General features: G+C 46.6%; 1 pseudogene across 1 annotated transcript in view; it reads left to right on the top strand.

Moving 5' to 3' along the window:
* The window catches only part of LOC309973920 (antizyme inhibitor 1-like), a 141,439-nt pseudogene extending 128,416 nt beyond the window's left edge, over positions 1-13,023 (top strand). The window contains exon 2 of the transcript in view: positions 12,967-13,023. The product of the transcript in view is annotated as an antizyme inhibitor 1-like (transcript). The remainder of the gene's footprint in view (positions 1-12,966) is intronic.
* The last annotated feature ends 410 nt before the right edge of the window (positions 13,024-13,433 follow it).

Raw genomic sequence — 13,433 nt, 5'->3', positions numbered from 1 at the left:
CAAACTCGGAAGCAGGATGTCCTACTGTGGGTGAATGGATAAACTGGAACATCAGACAATGGGGTATTATTCAGTACTAGAAAGAAATGAACTGTCAGAGCATGAAGAGGCATGGAGGAAGCTTAAATGCATGTTACTAAGTGAAAGAAGCCAATCTGAAAAGACTACCTACTATATGATTCCAACTATATGACATTCTGGAAAAGGCAAAACTATGGCGACAGTAAAAAGATCCATGGTTGCCAGCGGTCAAAAGGGTAAGAAGGGATGAATAGGCAGAGCCCAGAGGACTTTTAAGGCAGCGAAAATACTCTTATGATACTATAATGCTGTATACCTGTCATTATACATTTTGTCCAAACCTATAGAATGCAGGACAACTAGAATAAATCCTAATGTAAACTCTGGACTTTGGGTGATAATGATGCGTCATTGTAGGTTCATCAGTAGTAACAAATGTACCGCTCTGGTGGGGAATGTTGGCAATGGGGGAGGCTGTGCATGTGTGAGGGCAGGAGGTATATAGGAACTCTCTGTGCCTTCCTCTCAATTTTGCTTTGAACCTAAAACTGCTCTAAAAAGTCTTTTTAAAAAACTGAAAAAAAAAGTAAAAATAGAATCAGCACATCAAATCAAGATTTTATGGATATCATTGCCTAGGATGAAGCTAAGACAATCAATGCCATGGTAACCCACATTAAGACTGCACAAATTACAGGCGGGGTCCTAAGACATGACCTTGAACATTTAAAACCTTCACTGATGAATGTCAGCTCTAACTAGTCCAAAGGGTGAATTGTACAGATGATCTGGATAAATAATACAGAATCGTATGTACAGTATTTCTATGCTATATCTCAGTGCTCTTTTCAAGGGTCCATTGTGACACAGATTTGAATTTGCACAGCCACAAAACTCAGAAATGGTTTGCATTATTTCTAGAACCTTATTTGATTTCTGAATCCCCAGTCACTTTAATGGAGAGCAACTTGAATTTTTCAAAGTCATGTTTTTCCTTGGTTCTAGCCAGAGATTTTCTAGTTAGCTCAAGATTTATCATTCTTTTGATTAAATATACAGTTAACTAATATTCTGTCTCCTACCCCTTCTTTCCTGGAGCTTACATGGCCTGACATTGGTGTGGGGTATGTGGCCTGCGGGGCTGGCTGCAGACTGGCTGTGACTGGAGGGTAGGTGTCCTCCGGTGGGCGGGCACTGGTGTCACTGCATTAGCTGTTGGAGCCTCTGTGTGCCCTGCCGTGCCTCTAGTCTCATGTCTCTTCCTTGCCCGAACCTTGAGGCCCCTTCAGGACAGTGGCAAGATTCCCCCACTCCTCTCTGTGGGCAGGAGTGTGTGCTGAAGATGGGAAATCTTCAGAGATTCTCCTGCACCACTTGGAGGACACACGAGCTTTAGGGGTGGGCTGGGGCCATCCCAGGCCCTCCCTCTGCCTCTCCTCAGTCCTGCCTTGCCTCTACTTTTCCTTGTGGCACGTTGAGCTCCTGTTGATCAGGGAACTTCTACTGGCTGTCTCTGCCCAGGGTTCCAGAGAGGAAGCAGGCACACTTACAGTATTATTGCTCTAATAGCTTCCAACTAGTATAGGCTCCTGGTCTCTTCCCCTGCTCTCTAGAGCCTGTTCTCAATACCAGCCAACTAGGATAGTATCATAGCTCTGCTTAAGACCCTCTGATGCTTCCCATTGCACTCAGAGCAAAAACAAAGTCCCTCCATGTTACCTCTCTCAGTTTATCTCTTGCTATATTCCTGCTCTAGCCACACTGGTCTCCTTCCTGCTCCTGGAATGTTCTAGGCCTGCTCCCTCTTTAGGGCCTTTGCACTGCCTTTTCTGTCTTTTCAGAGATCTGAATTGCTCACTCTTTTCCTTCCTTCAAGTTTGCTCAAATGTCACCTCTCCCAGAAGGCCTACCCTGACCAGGCTATTTAAATTGCAGCCCAACCCAACTCTCCCCACCCTGCACATGGCCGTCTCTTACCTAAGGTACAGTTCCCAGCTTAAATAAATATCCTGTCCTCCAAGCAGCCTCCCTGACTCCCCACTGCCCTCTGTGGACTCCCAAAGCATGTTATTCTTTTTCTCATGTAAGCACTTATCATAGTGTTGTGTCAGGATCTATTTACTGGTCTGTTTTTATCCCTGATGCCTAGCCCAATGTTTGGCACGTACTAGGTGCTCATTATACATGTGTGGAAGAAATAAATGATTGGATGGATGAATGAATGACTCAGTTCATTTAAAAAAAAAAAAAAGATTGTTGCAATAACTAGAAGGCTCGTAAAGCCTTCAGCATGGTGCCTGGCTCAAAAAGAGGGAATTTATAATTTGTATGATAAGGGAGGGCTTCTTGCCATGGAACTTCTGTATTGTCTAGAATTCAGCTAGTCCCAGAGAAAATGGCACTGATTTTTATACCGGAGAACTGTATAAAAATATCAGACTAAAATGTTTGGAAGATGTGCATTGGATGGAAGGGGCAGTGCCACGTTTCTACAGCATCAAGTCTTTCTTACACACGACTAGCAGAGGCCCCTCTTCTTGCCTCACCTCCTGTTATCACTGACTGGCTGTCATGCAGCCCAGCTCCCTGCAACACTGGCACCTTAGAATGTGCTAATGTATTTAAGTGATTTTCCTTTTGCCTCTAAGAGCCTGCTGCTGGGGGAACTCAAGTTTAAGGTGGGAAAAAGAGGTAGAAGAAAGGCAGGATAGACTATCTTGGAGCATGTGTCTGATGCCTAGATGGTCCAGCCTTTCTGGTGCTTCCCGATTTTGTATAATTATATTTTTTCCAGTATAGGTAACTATATGAGATGTTTCTTATACATAATTTTTCAAGTAAAAAAAAATCTTTTTTTTATACCAGTTTTAATTTTTGGATTGAAAAGTAAGGTTGCCATAATCATAGTGGATTTTTTTGGACAAAATTATGGTGAAGACAGGAATTTGCCAACAGCCAAAGGGCAGTATAAGGACCCTGGCAGCCGGAGGATGGGGTTATAAGGTGGCAAGAGAGAGCCTAGGGACCAGGAAAGGAGGTGGAAAGGTCCCAAGACTCATTTTGTCCGTTTTTTCCTTGTTTCATCCCAGAGCAGAGCTGTTACTTGATTTTTGTCAGGTGATGACACGATCACAACTGATGACTCACTCCCTCTTTTCCGCACCTCTGGGCAGTCCCAGAGCCTGCTCTGTGATGATCCTGCCTGGTGCTGCCTGGGGAGGCCTGGGACATTTCTGCCAAGAGTGTGCTCTGCCCCCGTGCCATGCTGTGCTTATTTAGAAAGTGCCACTGCCCATAGCTCTGCTTCTTCTGCACAGTCCTGTGTAAAGACATAGAGCCAGACCCGGGTGAGGGGCCAGGGAGAGTCTGGCACAAACGTGCATGAACTTAACAACCCACTACACATACATGTATATGCAGTCACCGAAACATGCAGATGGCCTGGGGATAGGACCATTTGAGGTCTGCTCCACTTGCAAAGTACAGCTTCCCAGAGGGACACTCGGGGAGGAATCTGACATTGAAGTCCAGATTCAGTGTTTACTAGTGATGTGACCTTGGGTGAGTTTCCATTATTAAATGAGAATAGTAATAATTCTTACCTTATAGGGCGGGTAATAAACATGCATTTCTGGCTCTGCATAAGTGTTCAATAAGTGAAAGTTATTGTCATAAAACATTATTACTGTTGTATTATTCCTGTCATTAGAGCCAGGGCAATGCAGTGGATGACGGCAGGGCATTTGCAGTCAGTCAGACATGTGTTAGAGGCCGTACCATTTAATGACTATGTAACCCTAACCTTGCGGTATTACGTAACCCTTTGAAGTCTCAGTTTTCTCACAAAAATTAAATGAAATCTTAAAGGATCTATTGCGTGAATGGCCCTTAATACAGTATCTAGCATAAGATAAAAATAAAATAAATAAATAAAATAAAAATCCAATAAATATTAACCATTGTATTTATTGATGATTATAATGATGACAGTGTCTGCTAGGACCACTACATAGTTTTATACTACACTTAATTGCAATAAGTCCTTTCCATGTAATTCAGTTCCCTTCCCCACCTAAAACTTACTGCTTGCTCAGTGGAATTTAACTTTGTTCAGTTTAAGTTGAGTCATTTCCCCATTATACCAGGGAATCTTAGAATTAGAATCTCACTCTCAAGAAGTTCATGCAAGACTGAAGTCCCCGTGTCTATGTATAAAAGATGAACTACAACCAGAAAACATGTAGAGGAGCATGAGGTGACTTTCGCCCTGCTGTGACCCAAACAATTCAGTGGTCTTGCAGGCTCGTGGAACAGTTAACATCTTTTCATTGTACGGGTGGTTACGGGGCTTCTACAGTTAGTAAGCTTTAGGGTGCAAGTGACAGAAAATCTAACTCAGATGCATGGGCTGCAGCCATCAGGCAGGAGCTGTGATGCCTCATCTTGCTAGTGGTCTAGAGGGGGATGGCTTCCGGGCTGACAGAATCTGGTGACTCCATTCCTGTGGCCTGCCCTCCTCCGTGTGGCAGCTTTGTCCTCAGGTTGGCAGTGAGGTGGTGGCAGCAGTTCCATGGTTCACATCTGTGTAGGACACTGGCCAGAGGCAATTCCCTTAAAAGCTTTCCTTGAAAGCCGGGAGAATTCTCTCCACAGCCCCAGTAAGCTTGTCTTCTTCCTTCATTGGCCTTAAGTGAGTCACGTGCCTTACCCTTAACTAGTCACTGGCAAAGGGTTAGGGTTACCTTGACTGGCATAGACTAACTAGAACCCACCCTGGTGCTGGAGCCCATTGCCCAGGTTGAATAGAGACTGCATGAGGGTGGGGCATGGAGGGATCTGGAAGATTCACCATAATGCCCACTCCAGTTTTTCTTTTTAGCTTGTTGTCGGTGTGCAGGCACTTTCAGCGTGGCTGTAATTGTTGGTCTAATCTCACAAGTGCCCTGTGTCCTAGTGCACAGCTCCAGGGGTCACCAGTCTGAGCTGCACACCTGGTTTTGCCGACACTGTGCATTGTGCGTGTGTATTGAGCGTAAAATTCTTCACGTCATGTTATCCCTGGAAATGCAAATTTTGTTCTCAATGAATTCTTTGGCTTAAAAAACAAGTTAATTATAATATCATTATTAATAATTACGTGGCAAAATATACAGTAAGTGACCGGAAGGAAAAAAGCATAAATGAACAGTGCAGAGAGTGCAGAGATGAAGGTGGGATGAAGGAAAGTGTCAAAGCTCTCAGAGGCCAGATACGCTTGGAAGGCATCAGTTCATCCTTCTGTTTCTGTCAGCGCCTAAGCATCCAGCTCAGAAGCCATGACTTTGCACTTGCTGGCAGGCTTCACTGTCACTTCCCATGTGTCTGACCACAGCTGAGTGGGTGGCCGGACAAAGGCTGGGTTCTGAGACAGGTCTGACGTCGGGGGGCCTGACCTCTGGGAGGGGCCAGCACTGGCAGACAGATGGGGCAGAGCTCAGCATCTGGAAGGGACAGCCACCACCACAGGGGCTCACAGCGGGCCAAGATGCAAGGCCTTGAGGGCTGTAGGCCTGTCCTTCCTGGGGCCACACTGTGGAAGCCTTGAACGCAGACTCGGGGCTCTGCGCTTATCTCTCTGGGTGGGTGGTGATTCAGACCGGCTCTCTCAGTGCAAACCATGCTCCCTGCTTAAATCCGCAGAGTGAGGGGCTGCTCCTGGGCTAGTGCCTCTGAGAGCCTGTAACGGAATTGGAATCCTGCTCAGAGAAGAGATGCCGTTTGGCTGCACAAATAGTACTGACTCCCACCCCAAACTCTGCCGTGGCAGTAACTTACTCCTCTTTGCAAGACAGCTTCCGGGGAAATCAGCTCAAGTCGTCTTGGTCTCTGTGGGCAGGAGGGATGTTATTAGGCGCTAGCTGGAGACCCACAGTGCTCCTGGAGTTGACACTTGACAAGTATTTGACGGAAACAAGGGTACTGGAGGAGTTTTTGCAGCTTTTTGGATTCAGCTGTCCAAGCCTGATGCTGCAGTGGCTTGGCCACATACCTTTCAGGGAATACGTGTGGTCTCCTGGAAGCCCCCCAGCCCTTCTCTATCCCAGGCTAGACAACTGTGGCATCTCAACTCTGTTTCTGCAAGTCCAAGGGGTTGTGGCATTTGCTTTCTTTCCAGCTGTCATCATAACTGACTCCTTCCAGATCCTATCCAAAGAACAGTATTCTGCCCTTAGATTTCTACTTCCCTTAAAATCTTCAGAAAACGTATGCATTCCTCTTTAGCTTTGTCTGTCTGTTTACATCTGGGTGCCTTAGGGAAGTAGAAGGAGTGACAGAAGTAACAAACCCTGGAAAAGTCACACATGCTCAAGGAATTTCAAGATATTCCCGTGGAAGTAATTTTTGGTCTACATTCCAAAGTAGTTGTGTTTAAAAAAAAAAGTAAGAAAAAAAAAAGTGCCTGTACTGGGCCTCACCCCTTGGGTTTTTTCTGGATTCTTTCTGTGGTACCGTAAAGAATTTTCAGTGCCTTTATCACTCCCCAGCACATAGTAGGTGCTCAGTAAATGTTTGTTGAATGAATCTATGGGCGTTTCTGCACAGGGGTGTATTAAGTCTCCCCTCCCATGTTAAAGCATCTCCCTTCCCTTCTCCAAGTCAGGCAGGTCCTGTAGAGATTGTAAGCAGTTCTTAAAGCAGAACAGTAAAGGCGAATATTCAAGCAGATTGGAAAGTTGCAAGCAAAAGCCCCTTAAACCCACTCCTACCCACTCAAATGTAGTTGTAAGGATCTCTGCAGAAGCCAGATCTTTAAGGGGACTAATTTACCACAATAGCAAAATTATGGTATGGGAAATTGCGGAGTGTCTTTCTTTCTCCCTACGTTCCTTCCCTCCTCTCCCCCCACCCCCGTTCCTTCCTTTTATGAATCTTTATTGAATGCTTACGGCGCTGGGTGCTAGGGATACAGCGGTGGATGAAGTCGTTGTGGCCTCTGCCTTTATGTAGCTTGAAGGCCAGCGTGTGTGTGAGGGGGGGGTGGTCATTCATCAAAGGACTGTAAAGATAGATGTGTCTGTGGTATGAGCCTACTGCATAATTGATTAGGACCCACCAACACTTGGCACTGTTGAGGTCTTGTTTTCGGAATCATCAGGATCCTTTGGTGAATTGATTGTCACACCACTTAGGGTTTCTCCTTTTCCTTTTGTGTAAAATATATCTGTTTATCTCTCTGTGTGCACATTATGATGTGGCTAATTTTCAGCAATCGATTAATACTTCATTGGATTGGCCAGTATTCCATGTATTTGACATATTTGTGAGTATTTGTGTTTCGATTCGCTTGTGTGGTTATATCACGATGCAAGTAGCAATAGTGTGACGCAGACGATCAATACTGTTTTCTCCTCCCTGTCCTTGGCACTCAGGTAGACAGCATTTCTGCTGTTCTTCGGCTGAGGAGGGCCAGGAGACAGTTCTGGCTAATGCAAGAGGGGAGAAGTGCTATCCATCGCTTCCAGGTCTGGCCTCAAGACCTTTTGCAATGTCCCCCAAGTGCTTTTTCTTTTTCTTTTTCTTTGTCTCCAGGCTGGAGAGAAAAAGTCTAGTGGAGGACTCTGAGGCTCTAGGCTCAGGTGTTAGCTGCCTGTTTTTGTAAATAAAGTTTTATTGAAACAGCCACATTCATTTGCCTATGTCTCATCTATGGCTGCTTTTACACGACAAAGGCAGCAGTGAGTATCCGCAGCTGAAACTCACGACCTGCCAAGCCTAAAATATTTACTTTCCAGCCCTTTAATAAAAAAATGCCATCCTTAGGGGATGACAGAGCCCCTGAATGAAATAAATCTGGGTCCCAGAATGACATCATGGAGCAGAGTCTCTCTTTTTCATCTTCTAGGCCAACTCGCATTATTAGACTATGACATGAGAGAGAAAGAAACCTTTACTGTATTAAACCACAGACATTTTGGCGTTGTTACGAGCATTACTTACTCTAATAAAATGTCATTTGCATAATAAAAAATGAGAGCTAACATTTATTGGGCGTTTCTACCAGGTACTGTTCTACGTGTTTATATATTCAGTTCCCAAAACAACCTTATGAAGTATCTACTCTTAGTGACATTTTAAAAATGAGGAAATGAAAGACTATGTCATTTGCCCCGGAATTCATTCGGTCAGAGGGGAGCTGGGATACATACGCAGGCAGCTTGGTTTCAGCATGCTGACTCCTAGACTCTCTTCTTCGCTCCATATTTACATAATTCCCATCTCCAAGTTCTTTCCCGGGGACTATCTTATTTGATTCTCACCACAGACTTCTGTAAGACAGGTTATATTATTATCCATGACAATATATTATATAATTATAGAATATATTTATTATTAACTGTTGTATAATGTAATATAAATTATATAATGATGATTATTATCATGGTTCGGGAGAGGAAACTGACCTAGAAAGCTTGCTTGACTAGCAAATGGCAGAACTATACCCCGAGCTCCGAGCTCCTGACACCAAATCGAGGCTCTTTTGCCTCCTTCAGTGCAGCAGACGTAGCGATCACTCCATGTTTGAAGTCGTGTGTTTTCCTTGGGTCTTGGTTTCCGTTCAAAATGCACCAGCTGTCAAATGCTGTTGGACATTAGCCCATCCTTGAACAGTCACCATAACAACACAGACATATGGAGAGGGATGTGGGAGGGGCAAAAACTGACGCCAGTCGAGGGGAGAATGGAGTTTTGCAGGGAGTGTGGGTGGGTCAAGGAACTCATCTTGGATGTTTTTTGGTCCCTTCACTTCATGATGTAGATTGAAAATGGGTGAAAGGAACACTGTCCTACCTACGGGGCCTTTAACCTCCTAATTCATTACTTCTTACCAACTCAGCACAACCTCTCAGGACTATAGGCTGCTTTTAGGACACTGTTTCTCAAGACGTGATTCCTGGGGGTGGAGCGGGTAGGGTGGTGCTTATTAAAATTGCAGATTCCTGAGCCCACCCAAGACCTATTGCATGAGGATCTCTGGAGGGAGGTCCCAGGAATCTTCTGTTGTAAAACCAGCAATGGAGATGATTCTGAGGTTCACTAAAGCCTGAGAACCACAGCCTTGGGAGGTTACAGCAGATGGACTAACCCAGCTTTTACTCCTCCTTTGTAGTCAGGTAGCAGGCTGGCTCAGATAAGAATCCCTAGAGGAATATTTATCACTATACCAGGAATGTTCCTCTCTGAGCAGGTGAGTGAAGATGAAGAGTAGAGTTATTCCTTGCCTTTTCTTTCACTGGGCAGGAAGCCCATTAATTGTGTCAGTTCTGTTCTGTAGAGCATCATTTTTAGACGAGAACTCAGAACGGTATCTCAGTCGTGTAGTATCTTATTTTGAAAAGTGTTCTCCTCTTGGGATTGTTCATTTCTTACAGTTGGGTTGGGGACCTTTCTGTCCTCTTCCTGCCCAGGGCAGACAAAGGGCACAGGGCTGGGATATGTCAGGTCCAGCTCAGGCACATATGTGTGCCCACCACTCACCTTTTACTGCCTATCAGTCCCATTTCTGTTCACCGTCTCCCAACCCATGCTGCTTGGTGGTGTATTCCATGGTGATTTCTTCCTCCTTGCTGAACTCAAAACTTTCAGGGTATAAAGGCAGTACATTCATAAGAACATTGTGACCTTGTTGACTTCCTAGTGTATCCATTTCTCAGAAGGTGGCTGGAAGATGCACATGTTCTGGAAGAATTAGAAAGTGAGGGGTGAGAGTGGGATGGGCATGAACCCAGTGAGAGGAAGATGCATGTCTTCAGCATGGCAGACTCACCTGCTGGGCTTGAGAGGCCAAGGGGATGCCCGGGCCATTATTACTAAAGCAATCAAAAATAGATGAATAAAATTAAAACTCTTGATAGGATATAAAGGGAAAGATGGTGCAAAGAACATAATGTTCCTTTGTGGAGGAAGATCTCGACTTCGGCTCTGAGGGGAGAGAGGGGAGAAGGTTTCAGAGGCAGGCCGGAGTGTGACTACTGGCTCTAGCATCTTTGGCAGTGCAGGGTACTTGGGGTAGGGGTGGAGAGGAGAGCCCTTACCCTGCTACCCCATGTGGCCTGACAAGCAAAGGAAGAGTTTTTAATGGAGCCGCTGGATTGCAAATGTGTCACTAAGCCCTCTTCCTCCTCAGGACCCCTATAATTTAAGATCCCGTCCCCTGCGTGTTAGCCAAAAAAAAGCAACAAAGAAAAAGAAGAGAGGTAAGTGGAAAGCAACGTTAGAGGAATAAGACAGGTGCCCTCGGGGCTTTCATGAGCTCATTCTTAGGTCAGTATCTCAGAGCAGCGGGACCTGTTTTCCTTCCCCTAGGGACTGGGGCTGGGGCCCACAGGACAGCAACTTTGCCCTCAGGAAGCCTCTTACTTGGTGTGTCCACCCTTGATTCTGTTTTGTGGATCTCCATCCTCTCTTTTTGCCTGCTGCTCTGTAGAACCTGCTCCTATGGGCACAGACTGAGTGACAATGATGGTGTCCAAGAGGTGCACTTGAAAGGGCAAAGTTTACAGACGTTTATAAGTCAAGTTTTATCAGAACACAGTCAAACATTCATTTACATATTGTCTGGTTGCTTTCAGGCTACAACAGCAGAATCTGAGTATTTGCAACAAAGATTGCATAGCCTGCGAAGTCTAAAATATTTACTATCTGGTCCTTTACCAAAGTTTGCCTGTCCCTCTCGATCTAGAGATTTCTCACTGGCTTTAAGTGCTTAGCCCTGAAGTGACGTGCATACTCCACTCACAACTCACTGGGCAGCACGGTCACTTGACCCTGCTCAACCATAGGGGGCCGGAAGTGCATCCTATTATGTGCCCAGGAAGGGGATAACCAGACTCTTGGGCCAACAGTACCAATGACCACCACAGCAATCTACTATGTGTTGAACTCAGTACTAGGGGCTGGATATAGAAAGATAAGACAAAATCCCTGATCTCAAGGAACTCAAGGAATGCCAGAATTGGGGGGTTGGGGGAAATCTAAGTATAGAGTAGATTCAAATGTCCTTCCCTGGAAGATGTAGACTCTGTCTTGTCTAAATTGCCTGAGATGAAAGATGTTTTCTCAGCTTGATGATAGCCAGACCTGGGGACTGGCCAGCTTGGCAGGCAGTGGGAGCGACAGATTCCCCTGATGAACATTTATATCAATAATAGAAGGGTTGTTTAACAGGAATTCTTAAAGGAAAGATGAGATAATTTCATGTTTTGATATTTGTAAAATTGATTCAGTTGAAGCGGGAGCGCTGTGGTGCATATTATTGCTGCTGTAATTTTGGCAAAGATGTGATTCAACTTGGCAGAGTGTCTGGGAAGGGGAAATCCAGGAAGGAGGGAGAGGGTGGGCCAGGAAGCGTAGACAAGGAGCCAGGTCCTGCTGGCCTGGTGGGAGCCGGGAGGGTGGCCCAGGAGCCTCTGCCATAGGGCGACATGAGGAAGAGGACGCTGCAGGCCGCAGAACCTGAGACTGCTTGGGTTTCTGGCGGTGCTGAAGCTTGCGGAGCGAGTGGGAGCAGCCCGGGAGGGGTGCGTGCGTGTGTGTGGTGGAGGAGAGACATTTAAACATTGTAGGAATGAAGGATAAATTTAAAAGCCATCAAGCAGAGTTGAGACAGAATGACAACGTGAGGAACATGAATCACTCTTTCTAGGGACCCACCCAACTGCGTGCAGGATTGGAAATTATTTTCTCCTTCTCTCCTCCCTACCAAGCTTACCCTGGACCCTTTACCTCCCCTGGCCCTGTCCTCTTGACCCAGCTTGGTGACTCAGTATCTAGCGCCGACCAGCACATTCCCAGGGCCTCCAGCCCAGTATTCCCAAGATGTTTGCTGGTAGGGCTGGGACGACCAGTCCAGGTGCTAGAAATGCAGGAGGAGACAAATTAAGAAGTTATCTCCCACCGTCTCTCCAGGGAGGTCAGCGTCTATTTAATGTTCGCATCAGGCTTGATCACCTACTCGCCAAGATCATCCTTCCTTTTTTCTTTTCTACCTGCTCCCTTAATGTAATGAGGAGGGGCCTGGAGAGGCATCTAGGGATTCTGCTTCGTGGGGTAGAAGCAGTGTGATCAATACGGTGGAAAAACTATGAGCTAAATTTGAAACCTGAGCCCCCTCCCAGCTCTGACTTTTATTGCTAAGTGTGACCCTGGGCAAGACTGTCTACCTCTTCGGACCTCAGTTCCCTCACCTGTAAAATGATATGGCTCAACCATTAAGATTCCTGCCCATTTTAATATTCTTTGTTTTTGTGACTTGCGATTTGATAGGCAGTCCAGACTGGGGAGGGTGGGGCGGGGTCTGGAGGGCAGCATTCTGGGAAGATGCCTCCCCTGGGGGCCCAGCATAGCCCTCAGTTCGCAGTGGGTGCTCACTAAGCCCTGTACGAGTGATTTGGACGCCAGGGCTCCTCCCAGCGTGTAGAGCAAATGGTACTTCTTGGAGCCGAGGGGGCATGTGTGTGCCACTTGTGTCACTAGGGGCGTGGTTTGGAACATGGATGGGGCGTGGTTTGGAGCTAGGGGCGTGGTTTGGAACATGGATGGGAGGAGGCTGGGAATTCAGGTGTTGGGCTCTTGGCTGGGAGGGAGACAGTCGGTAGAGATCTGGAAAAGGTGCTAAGTTCAGGTTCTCTCAAGTCAGGACTGGCCCCCAGACCTCAGACTTGCTATGGGAACTCTTTCTGAATCCTTCAGTTTCCCTAAATCCTCTCTGCGCATGCTCTCCCCTTTGCCTGTAATCCTCTCCCTTTCCTCGCCGGGCAAGCTCTGCGTAAACCCAGACTGAGGGTCCCTTCCTACACAAAGCCTTCAAGTGGACTGGCGGGCCCCTCCTATGCGCTCACATAGCAATCAATCCTAGCACATGGCGTTGTGTGGTCAAATTCACGTTCTTCCCCTTTCTCCCACAAGGAGGATGTGGACTACATCCAGCTCATCTTGGCGTGCCCAGCGGCTGGCACGTGGTGAGCCCTCGGTTAATGTTGATTGAATGAGCGCATCTTTCAGAGGCAAATCCGGCCACATCCTCCTTGGCATGGAAGAGGAGAATGAGGCTCGAGGGAGCCCGCCGAGGCACCTGATTCCACACATGCTCCCCAGATCCTGCGCGAATGAGCATAAGGAAAGGAGGAAGGAGCCCATGTACGGGACCCAGTTCTCCCGAACAGCCTGCCTGTGGCAGTCCTGCGGGAGAGGGTGTGAGAGTTAGGGCAGCAGGTGGTGGGTAGGACTTCCCCAGGGGAGCTGGGGAGAGGATTAGGGGGATCCTTTCACCACAACGGGCCAGGAGAGCCAGGTAGCTGTCGAGATAGGGGCTGAGAAGGACAGCCTTTGGCATTCTCCTCTCCTGATAGCAGCACCCTGAGACATGCATCACA

Source organism: Leucopleurus acutus, assembly GCF_964270905.1.
Source record: "Leucopleurus acutus genome assembly, chromosome: 2".
NCBI lineage: Eukaryota > Metazoa > Chordata > Mammalia > Artiodactyla > Delphinidae > Leucopleurus > Leucopleurus acutus.
This window is presented reverse-complemented; position numbering and strand designations above follow the sequence as displayed.